This window comes from Podarcis liolepis (genome assembly GCF_965112155.1).
Source record: "Podarcis liolepis genome assembly, chromosome: 16".
Taxonomy (NCBI): domain Eukaryota; kingdom Metazoa; phylum Chordata; class Lepidosauria; order Squamata; family Lacertidae; genus Podarcis; species Podarcis liolepis.
In genome coordinates this window covers 2778718-2791335 of record NC_139567.1, presented here as the reverse complement: position 1 = coordinate 2791335, position 12618 = coordinate 2778718, and positions in this window count along the sequence as shown.

Here is a 12618-nt window from a genome sequence, read left to right as displayed (position 1 = left end):
CAATGTTTCAGGAAAATGAGTTTCAGTAACTACAAACCCTGAAATTTTGGATCCCCTCCAAAACCAGCGCCACAGTTTCGTAGGATGTATCAATTACTAATTACTAAATGCAGGGTCCCCATTACAAACTCCTGACAAAACAACTACAAAACTTTGGCACTTGTTTGGACGGGACCCAAAATTTCGGGTTTCCTAGTTAATGAAGCTAAAAATAGAGGCTCTCTCACAGGCCCAGAGAGGGCTGGGACACTGCCTGTTTTTGAGGCCCGCAGAACAAACCCCACTGACACCAGATGAAAACAGATGGGCCCATGGGCATAGGCGGGGGGGCAGGTGCCCTCTTTAAAGCAAATAAATAAATAATAATACTTAACTAACCAATTGCATCACTGATAACTCGGTTCTGCAGCCCCTCTAACACAAAGCCTCCCCCACCTAAAATAAATCCTGCCTACGGGCTTGCTTGGGCCTCATTTGCCCATCCCTCTTGCTTGCTGAGAGCCAGTTGCACGGTTTCCGTTAGGAGAGTTGTGAGGCGCACAGCCAGCCTGCATCTGAGAGATATGTTTTGTCTAGCAGCCGGACCCTGGGATGTAAAATTGCTGGTATTCATTGCCTGTAGAGGTTTGAGCTGTCCAAACTGTGTGTCATGACACGTTAGTGTGTTGGCTGCAATGTGTAGGTGTGTCGCATGAACGCTCCTTGCCAGGGCTGGAAAGGGGTTTGTTTAACCTCTGGTTTGCTAGTAAAAGTGAATTGCTGTACTTTGTTGCAAAATGATGCATGTCTAAAAAGTGTGTCACTAACATGAAAAGTTTGGAAAGCTCTGATACAGGCCTTTGGGAAGCTGGAAATTCCAGTCAAGAGAATGACTCAGCTCAGCAACGTCATGGCTGTATATGGCAGGCTGTACCTGAGCAAAGAGCTGAATGGGCATGATAAATAATAAACCTCTTGCTTTAAAAAGCAAACAAACTGTTTCTATACTGCCCAGGCCAGTATAGGCACCCTAAATAGCTAATATACATAATTCAAACAGATCACACTAATGACTTAAATTCCTTGCAGAAAGGGAAGCAAAGAAATGAAGTGAACAGAAAGAAACATCAGTTGTGTTATAGAGCTACAATCCCTTGCAGGATTGTTGGTGATAATGTGTTATAGTGGTGAGAGTGCTCCAGATTCAATTTACCGTATTTTTCAGTCTATAAGATGCACCCAACCATAAGATGCACCAAGTTTTTGTTTTTAAATAATATTTATTCAAAGTTTAAGAATTAAAATAAGCAGTAAAAAAGAAAGAGAAAAAATAAACAATACAAATCAAAACATTACAATACATATAAAAAGCAAAAGACACAATACATTAAAACAAAAGCAAAAGCAAAAACAATTAAAAACACATCCAATATTTCCATATCTTTATCTTTCATTAACTTGTTTCATCAACCTTCTCACACCTCCCTTTTCGTGTTCTAGTTATTAATTATTTCAGCAAATCCTTTCCATCTTTCACTGTTTTCTGTCATTTAATTATCTTAATTTTTTTAACCTTATCTTACCATTAAAACCCTAAAACCTATTTATACTTAGCTCCTTATAACATTTCTACTAAAGCCATATAATTTCATTCCAACATTTTTCTAACACTCATTAATTTTGCAACATTTCTCTAAATAATTTTTTTTTAAACTTTTTTCCAATCTTCTTCCACCGTCTCTTCTCCCTGGTCTCGGATTCTGTCAGTCCTTTCTATCAATACCGTATAGTCCATCAACCTGGTGACCTTCTGTCCGAGGCTCTTAACTCTCTTCCATGTCCCTTCTGCAGATCTTCTTCATATTTATACATGCACTTTACTTTATCTTCTGCTGATCTTGTTCTTAATTTCATTCCTTTGGCATTGAGGAGTAGATCTCGGGGAAACTCCAACTTAACAGTGTCTTTATTCCTTCTCGACAGGTCAGCCCATTCTCCATAGTCAGAACTAAAGTCCAAAAGATATTTCAGAGCGCCAATCTCCCCCTGACTCAAATCCAGATCCCAAAGGCCAGAGCATCCCTGCATAAGAGGATCTATCCAACTTTCCTTCTCCAATCCAAGCAGGGCTCCATCCCACCAAATCTGGCTTTCTCTAGATTCGATCATAAAGGGCAACAGCTTATGTTCATCAAATTGCCTCTGTGAGGCCGGGGCACTCTCCACTTGAATTACTTGAGGTTCAACAACAACTTTCTCCTTCGACTTCTCCACAGCTTGCCATGTCAAAACAGATTCCTGAGTCAATTCCTGAGTAATTTCTGTATAGGTATTCACTTTTTGTCCCAACTCAGTCATCACATCCGTCTTCTCATGAAGCTGTTCCAATAAAGCACTTGTCTTGCAAAATGCAATCACTAAGGCTTCTTCTGTCAACATTCTTGCCCAAGGTCAGTCTCTGATTCTCACGATCTTTAATCTCTGCAGCTGGGAAATTCCCCAGCTCCACTCCTGCAACAGTTTCAAAAGCTCCCTCTAGGGGAAACAATTTCTATTTGTATCCATCCTTTTGAACACAGATCCAGCGACAGAGTTAGTTTCGATTTTCAGTTACTTTTTTGCTCCTTTTTAAGTGCAAAAGGAAACAATGGAAACAATATATTTCTCTTTTTTAACTATCTGTCAACATACGTTTTATTCACAGTCAATGAACTTTCCCAAAACGCCAATCTTACTGGCAGCCCGTTCCCAGGTTCGAAACGGTGGTGATTTATCTTTCTTCACTCTCTCTCCTGCAGGCTTAAACGATCTAAAATTTCCCCCCTCTTCTCCTGCTTCCAAGGGGGGTTTAGTAATTTTGACCGATGGAGATTTAATCCTTTACAAAAGACTTTCCAGGCTTTAGCTTGCAACGTCTTTGCTTCAATCTATTTACAAAAGAGGAAGGCGGACTTCCTGTTTGAAACCTTCCCGTTTCGATGCCAAATTAAGAAGTTTAGAAATCCAATTTTCCGTTCTACTCACGGGTAGTTGTTTAGAGTCCAATTGTCCACAGGAAAAAGTCAGCGCTCTCCGGCAACAGCAATGCGGCTTCACTCCGTGAAAGAAGCAGTCGATTCGAAGCACCGCACCGCTCACCCCACGTCGCTCCAGATCCCCGAAACCGGGTTTCCCCGCGAGTAGGGGAGGCACAAAAGGTGCCAGCTGAATCCCACGTCCACAGGCTTCTCCCGCCTGTGGTTTTTAGTGGGTCTCCGCCTCGCCGTGGCGGTCCAGACCCTAATTTCCACGGAGCGAAGATGCACCTAGTTTTTGGAGGAGGAAAACAATAAAAAAAATATTCTGAATCCCAGAAGCCAAAACAGCAAGAGGGATTGCTGCACAACGATCTCTCTTGCTGTTCTGGCTTCAGCGATAGCTGCGCACCCTGCATTCGCTCCATAAGATGCACACACATTTCCCCTTACTTTTTAGGAGGGAAAAAGTGTGTCTTATAGAGTGAAAAATATGGTACATCTCTGCAGTGAAGCTCATGGGTGACCTTGGACCAGTCACCACATCCAGACATAGTGTGTTTTTATTGTGATGAAAACAAACCCAGTTTCCCCCTGGGCCAATGTGTTCTCCCCACACTTGCACTCTCCTCCTGCTGCATGGCCACAAGGATAAGATGGGGAGTTTTAATTCTGATTTGATTAAACAGAGTTCACTGCTGGATCTGAACCATACAGTCTTGTTAATTGTAAACGGTGGTTTGTTGAAAACCAACCAGCTTCGTAAACAATGGTTTTAAGTTGTCTTAATAATAATTATTAATAATTTTTATTATTTGTACCCCATCCATCTGTCTGGGATGCCCCAGCCATTCTGGGCAACTTCCAACACATATTAAAACATAATAAAACATTAAACATTAAAAAAAAACTTCCCTATACTGTACAGAGCTGACTTCAGATGTTTTCTAAAGGTTGAATACTGTAGTTACTTATCTGTTTGACATCTGATGGGAAGGCAGGCGCCACTGCTGAGAAGGCTAGTTTTAAACAAGCTATTTGTTGTTTGTTGTTTAGTCGTTTAGTCGTGACCAACTCTTCATGAGCCTATGGACCAGAGCACACCAGACACTCCTGTCTTACACTGCCTCCCGCAGTTTGGTCAAACTCATGTTGGTAGCTTCAATAACACTGTCCAACCATCTCGTCCTCTGTCATCCCCTTCTCCTTGGGCCCTCAATCTTTCCCAGCATCAGGGTCTTTTCCAGGGAGTCTTCTCTTCTCATGAAGTGGCCAAAGTATTGGAGCCTCAGCTTCAGGATCTGTCCTTCCAGTGAGCACTCAGGGCTGATTTCCTTCAGAATGGAGAGGTTTGATCTTCTTGCAGTCCATGGGACTCTCAAGAGTCTCCTCCAGCACCATAATTCAATAGCATCAAGTCTTCGGCGATCAGCCTTCTTCATGGTCCAGCTCTCACTTCCATACATCACTACTGGGAAAACCATAGCTTTAACAATACGGACCTAAGAAGACTAACCTGATCTCGTTTTTTGACAGAATTACAAGCCTGGTAGATGAAGGGAACACAGTGGATGTAGCCTACCTTGATTTCAGCAAGGCATTTGACAAGGTGCCCCATGATATTCTTGTAAAGAAGCTGGTAAAATGCGGTCTTGACTATGCTACCACTCAGTGGATTTGTAACTGGCTGACTGACTGAACCCAAAGGGTGCTCATCAATGGTTCCTCTTCATCCTGGAGAAGAGTGACTAGTGGGGTGCCACAGGGTTCTGTCTTGGGCCCGGTCTTATTCAACATCTTTATCAACGACTTGGATGATGGACTCAAGGACATCCTGATCAAATTTGCAGATGACGCCAAACTGGGAGGGGTGGCTAACACCCCAGAGGACAGGATCACACTTCAAAACGACCTTGACAGATTAGAGAACTGGGCAAAAACAAACAAGATGAATTTTAACAGGGAGAAATGTAAAGTATTACACTTGGGCAAAAAAAATGAGAGGCACAAATACAAGATCATAGAATCATAGAATCATAGAATCATAGAATCATAGAGTTGGAAGAGACCACAAGGACCATCGAGTCCAACCCCCTGCCAAGCAGGAAACACCATCAGAGCACTCCTGACATATGGTTGTCAAGCCTCTGCTTAAAGACCTCCAAAGTAGGAGACTCCACCACACTCCTTGGCAGCAAATTCCACTGTCGAACAGCTCTTACTGTCAGGAAGTTCTTCCTAATGTTTAGGTGGAATCTTCTTTCTTGTAGTTTGGATCCATTGCTCCGTGTCTGCTTCTCTGGAGCAGCAGAAAACAACCTTTCTCCCTCCTCTATGTGACATCCTTTTATATATTTGAACATGGCTATCATATCACCCCTTAACCTCCTCTTCTCCAGGCTAAACATGCCCAGCTCCCTTAGCCGTTCCTCATAAGGCATCGTTTCCAGGCCTTTGACCATTTTGGTTGCCCTCCTCTGGACACGTTCCAGTTTGTCAGTGTCCTTCTTGAATTGTGGTGCCCAGAACTGGACACAGTACTCCAGGTGTGGTCTGACCAGAGCAGAATACAGTGGCACTATTACTTCCCTTGATCTAGATGCTATACTCCTATTGATGCAGCCCAGAATTGCATTGGCTTTTTTAGCTGCCGCGTCACACTGTTGGCTCATGTCAAGTTTGTGGTCAACCAAGACTCCTAGATCCTTTTCACATGTACTGCTCTCAAGCCAGGTGTCACCCATCTTGTATTTGTGCCTCTCATTTTTTTTGCCCAAGTGCAATACTTTACATTTCTCCCTGTTAAAATTCATCTTGTTTGTTTTGGCCCAGTTCTCTAATCTGTCAAGGTTGTTTTGAAGTGTGATCCTGTCCTCTGGGGTGTTAGCCACCCCTCCCAGTTTGGTGTCATCTGCAAATTTGATCAGGATGCCCTTGAGTCCATCATCCAAGTCGTTGATAAAGATGTTGAATAAGACCGGGCCCAAGACAGAACCCTGTGGCACCCCACTAGTCACTTTTCTCCAGGATGAAGAGGAACCATTGATGAGCACCCTTTGGGTTCGGTCAGTCAGCCAGTTACAAATCCACTGAGTGGTAGCATAGTCAAGACCGCATTTTACCAGCTTCTTTACAAGAATATCATGGGGCACCTTGTCAAATGCCTTGCTGAAATCAAGGTAGGCTACATCCACTGCGTTCCCTTCATCTACCAGGCTTGTAATTCTGTCAAAAAACGAGATCAGGTTAGTCTGACATGACTTATTTTTCAGAAATCCATGCTGACTATTGGTGATCACAGCATTCCTTTCTAGGTGCTCACAGACTGTTTGCTTAATGATCTGTTCCAGAATCTTCCCTGCTATTGATGTCAGACTGACTGGGCGGTAATTATTTGGGTCCTCTCTTTTCCCCTTTTTGAAAATAGGGACAACATTTGCCCTCCTCCAGTCTGCCGGGACTTTGCCTGTTCTCCAGGAATTCTCAAAGATGACTGCCAGTGGTTCTGAGATCACATCTGCCAGTTCTTTTAATACTCTTGGATGCAGTTCATCTGGCCCTGGAGACTTGAATACATCTAATCTAGCCAAATATTCTTGTACTATCTCCTTAGTTATTCTGGGCTGTGTTTCCTTTGCTGAATCATTTGCTCCAAATTCTTCAGGTCGGGCATTGTTTTCTTTATCGGAGAAGACTGAGGCAAAGAAGGCATTGAGGAGTTCAGCCCTTTCTGTGTCCCCTGTTTGCATTTCACCATCTTCTCCTCTGAGTGACCCCACTGTTTCTTTGTTCTTCCTTTTGCTACGAACATACCCATAAAAGCCCTTTTTGTTTCTTTTAACCTCTCTAGCAAGCCTGAGTTCATTCTGTGCTTTAGCTTTTCTGACTTTGTGTCTACACGTGCTGGCTATTTGTTTGAATTCCTCTTTGGTGGTTTCCCCCCTTTTCCATTTTTTGTACACATCCTTTTTTAATCTTAATTCAGTTAAAAGTTCTTTAGATAGCCACCCTGGTTTCTTTAGGCACCTTCCATGTTTTCGTCTCATTGGTATTGCCTGACGTTGTGCTTTTACTATCTCCCTCTTAACAAACTCCCAGCCATCATGAACTCCCTTTCCTTTTAGTATTGCTGTCCATGGGATCTCACCCAGCACTTCCCTAAGTTTTATGAAGTCGGCTTTCTTAAAGTCAAGAAATTGAGTCCTAGTATGCTTGGCTGCTACTTTCCGCTGTATAGTAAACTTCAGAAGAGCATGATCACTCGCGCCTAATGATCCTTCCACATCTACCCCACTAACCAGGTCATCAACATTGGTTAGGACCAGATCTAAAATGGCTGTTCCTCTTGTTGCTTCTCCCACTTTCTGGACAATGAAGTTGTCTGCAAGGCCAGTGAGGAATCTGTTTGACCTTATGCTCTTGGCTGAGTTTGACGTCCAACAAATATCCGGGTAATTGAAGTCCCCCATTACTACTATCTCCCTTCCTTTTGCATGCTTGGCCATCTGTTCCAGGAAGGCAGCATCTATGTCCTCCGTTTGGCTTGGGGATCTATAGTAAACTCCCACAATGAGGTCTCTGTTATTCTTCTCTCCCTTAATTTTGACCCAAATGCTCTCACTTTGGCTTTGAGGTTCTAAATCTTGGATCTCTTCACAGGTATACACATCCCTGACATATAACGCCACTCCTCCTCCTTTCTTGTCTGGTCTGTTTCTCTGAAATAGATTGTATCCCCCCATTATTACATTCCAATCGTGGGACTTATCCCACCAGGTTTCAGTGATGCCTATTATGTCATATTTAGTTTGCTGTACCAAGAGCTCAAGCTCATCTTGTTTATTTCCCATGCTTTGCGCATTAGTGTACAGACATTGAAGTCCATTAATCATTCCCCCGTGTCTCTTATTTAAGGATTTTTTCCTCCCTCCACTTGGTCCGCGTGCTGTTTGCTCCATTTGGTCTATGACATTTGGATGATCATCTTCATTAATTGATAGACTCCTACCTTCAGGAGCACTGTCTCCCTCCCCCACATTAGTCAGTTTAAAGCCCTCCTGATGAGGTTTCTGAGATTTTTGGCAAAAACATTTCTCCCAACCGTTGTGAGGTGCAGCCCATCACTTGCCAGAAGTCCATCTTCAAGAAACTGCAGTCCGTGATCTAAGAATCCAAACCGTTCCTGTTTACACCATTTGCGAAGCCAGCTGTTCACTTCCACTATTTTCCCCTCTCTCCCTGGGCCACGTCGTTCAACTGGGAGGACAGACGAGATGACAATTTGTGCATTTAGTTGCTTCAATTTCCTGCCGAGAGCCTCGTAGTCTCTTTTGATCTTCTGGAGGCTATTGTTTGCAGTGTCATTGGTTCCCACATGAACCAAGAGGAAGGGGTATTCGTCAGTGGGTTTTATGATTTTTTGCAGTCGTTCAGTTACATCTTGGATCTTAGCCCCGGGGAGACAGCACACTTCCCGAGACATCTTGTCAGGCCCACAGATCACTGCTTCTGTTCCCCTCAGTAGGGAATCCCCTATCACCACTACACGCCTCCTCTTGGGTTTGGTCGGGGTTCTTCTGTGAGCTGTCTGTTCCAAGGTCGCCTGCACATTCCCTGAGGACTGACTTTGCTGCTCGTCTTCATATACCTGATCGACTGTAATGAGGGAGAGATCCTCAAATGGAGTCTGCTCTTCGTCTTCCATGCTAGGGGAGAGGACCTCAAAGCGATTGTGTATTTCTAAACAATCAGAGTGAACCCTGGGCCTCCTACTTCTTTGAGTCACGTTTCTCCATATATCTGGCTCCTGTGTTGCTGAACTATCCTCCTTCTCAGGGGAGTCCCCTGTCTCCTCTCTGGTGGAGACGGTGTGCTCTGTTGCTTCCAAGAAGAGCTCCAGCTCTCTAATTCTTTGGAGCGTAGCTACACGTTCCTCCAGTTGCTGAACTTTGTCTTTTAAAAGGGCAATCAACATGCAATTGCTGCAGGTAAAGCTGCCTGCTGCAGGTAAAGCTGCCTGCCAGATGGGTGACACCTGGCTTGAGAGCAGTACATGTGAAAAGGATCTAGGAGTCTTGGTTGACCACAAACTTGACATGAGCCAACAGTGTGACGCGGCAGCTAAAAAAGCCAATGCAATTCTGGGCTGCATCAATAGGAGTATAGCATCTAGATCAAGGGAAGTAATAGTGCCACTGTATTCTACTCTGGTCAGACCACACCTGGAGTACTGTGTCCAGTTCTGGGCACCACAATTCAAGAAGGACACTGACAAACTGGAACGTGTCCAGAGGAGGGCAACCAAAATGGTCAAAGGCCTGGAAACGATGCCTTATGAGGAACGGCTAAGGGAGCTGGGCATGTTTAGCCTGGAGAAGAGGAGGTTAAGGGGTGATATGATAGCCATGTTCAAATATATAAAAGGATGTCACATAGAGGAGGGAGAAAGGTTGTTTTCTGCTGCTCCAGAGAAGCGGACCCGGAGCAATGGATCCAAACTACAAGAAAGAAGATTCCACCTAAACATTAGGAAGAACTTCCTCACAGTAAGAGCTGTTTGACAGTGGAATTTGCTGCCAAGGAGTGTGGTGGAGTCTCCTACTTTGGAGGTCTTTAAGCAGAGGCTTGACAACCATATGTCAGGAGTGCTCTGATGGTGTTTCCTGCTTGGCAGGGGGTTGGACTCGATGGCCCTTGTGGTCTCTTCCAACTCTATGATTCTATGATTCTATGATTCTATGACCTTTGTCAGCAAGGTGACAAGCTATAGTAATCATGAAACAGCACCACAAGCTATTCTGTGAGCATTTCCTTATGGCTGCACTGAAGGAGGAAGAGGAGTGTATGAGCCTGGAGAGAAGCTAGACGCATTCCCATCATAACAAGCAATGGTTTGTCATCATCAGTACACCTACTGAAGACTTTGAAATTCCAGCAGGCATTTTAAATGAATTCCAATTTTATGGTTTAAAATGGTTTTTATTTTATTTTATTGGTTACTTGTACAGTATTTAGAGACTACTCTAATTAAGTGGTATATAATATGGCCAGATAAATTAATAACTACATAAATGTGCTATCTTAACACAGCCACTATTTCACTATTTCACTATTTATTGTGAAACTAAACAGTGGAGGGCGGGGGAATCACTCTCTGCTTTGAGTTCCATGGAGGAATGATGGGATATAATATAATAAAGAAGCCTGAGTTTCACATACAAATAAAAAGTTTTTTACTTGCCTGCGTCCTAAAACACAAGAAATGGTTTGCTTTTGGCTGTATTTAAACATATTTCTGGGCCAGCTTTCCTTTAAGAAAACAACCATAGATGTTTTAGAAAGCTCTTGGTGATCCTTGGTTATTGATTCAAGCACCAAACAGATGTTGGTAACACAATTATATGCAACTTCCTGACAATGCTCTTAAAATGCATGCCTGCTGCAGGGTTTTTGAGCCACCATTGCGATCTTCCTCAACCTGATGTCCTCCAGTTGTTTTGGGTATAATTCCCATCCGCTCCAGCCAACATGTGGAAGGCACCAGCTTGGGAAAGGTTGTACCACAGTAGGCCAGCCAACATAGTTCCCTCCAGATGTTTTGAGACTGAGACCACACCATCCCTGACCATGGGCCATGCTAGCTGGGACTGATAGGAGCTGTAGTGTAGAACACCTGAAGGCCATCAGGTGGAGAAAGGCTGCTGCAATCCACAACATCTGGGGGTACCAGGTTGGCTACCCCTGCACCAGAGTTCAGTTTCATTTTTGGTTAGAGCAGCTAGCAGATCTCTGTCATTTTTATGGTACCTATTTATCCACAAATGTACATGTTGAGCAGGGTGGAGCGAGCTGGCATCCAGTCAGATAGTGCTAGCCTTCAAAGCAGCATCAGTTCCCCCAAAATCAAGCTACATACCTGTGGAACCACTGCCAACCTAATCCCAGCCCTGCCCATCTGCAAAAATGTCTATCAATGTAATGCTGGCTGCATTACAATCCCGAGCTGGAGTTTTGCCCAGCACAACACCGCAAGGAACACCTCAAGGAACATGTGGTCTGCTGCAGCTATTCATTTACTGGTATATAGAAATGTATGAGTCACCTCAATGTACGAGTCATGCTTAAAGTATGAAACTCAAAACATATAGGTGCAAACAAAAGATAGGCTTTTTAAAACTACTCAGATATACCGTATTTTTCGCTCTATAACATGCACCCGACCATAACATACACGTAGTTTTTAGAGGAGGAAAATCCGTAGGCATGCCACCCGTAGGCATTTCCTCCATAACACGCACAGATATTTCCCCTTACTTTCTAGGAGGAAAAAAGTGAGTGTTATGGTTCAAAAAATACGGTAGTTAGTTAAAACCATAAAGGAATAAATGACAGCAACAAATAGCCTTTAGAAAATTGCATATGCTAATTTATCTGTATACAGTGGTACCCCAGGTTACATACACTTCAGGTTATATACACTTCAGGTTACAGACTCCGTTAACCCAGAAATAGTGCTTCAGGTTAAGAACTTTGCTTCAGGTTGAGAACAGAAATTGTGCTCCAGCGGCGCGGCAGCAGCAGGAGGCCCCATTAGCTAAAGTGGTGCTTCAGGTTAAGAACAGTTTCAGGTTAAGTACGGACCTCTGGAACGAATTAAGTACTTAACCCGAGGTACCACTGTAGATGCAATTTTAGGTGGAATTTCAAAGGGGAGGGGACACAAACTCTGACTCTTGCTGCTGGGGCTTACTTTGAGGTATGGGGTGGCAACAGGATTTTCTGGGCTCTCCACCCCCTCCCCAATTTTTTATTTTCAATTATTAATAACAATTTAATTATATACCACCCTTCACCCGAAGACCACAGTCAGTTTACAGTATAAAAAGATTGATTCACAACATATGTTAAAGGGTACAGAAATGATCTGATAACAACGAAATAATAACAATATAAATGCAAAAAAGAGAAAACATACTGGAATTAAGGCAAAACATCACACAGACAATATATGCTTTAAATATACAGGACACAGGTAGGAGAATGGTAAGAAAATTAGAGTAACTATCAGGGGTTAATTGACTTTCAGTTGTGTTATAATGCTAATTTCTCTTTGCAGATTTAGATCCACCAGCATTTAGGAACACCAAGGGCAGATACAGTCCTATAGAAGTCCTACTAAGGCTAAATATGAAATTTAAATAAAGTTTACATTGCAGTCAGCATGCTTGGGAACATGGCCAATTATTGCTACATCTATTGAAATTTGCTACTGAAACTTTTTGTGAAGACAAAGTATGCAAAATATAAACAATAATAAACTGTAAAATAAAATTTTATTTTTCAAAATAAAACAAAACCTACTAAGTTTATTTTTGTATACTTGCACTTTATTTATATTTGACAAAATTTCTCCTACATTTTCTAATTGCAAAGTCTTTGATCAGATCCTCAAAACTAATCTTACGTAACACATCTGCTTCTGTACCTGCCTTGTTGCATAATTTTTAATGTACCTCAACTGAAAAAAATGAATGCTCAGCTGAGCAATTAGTGACCATTAATGTTAAAAATCTGGCAATGGAAACATTCTGTGGTGCCCCCCTTCGCTTGATGCCCTAAGCATATG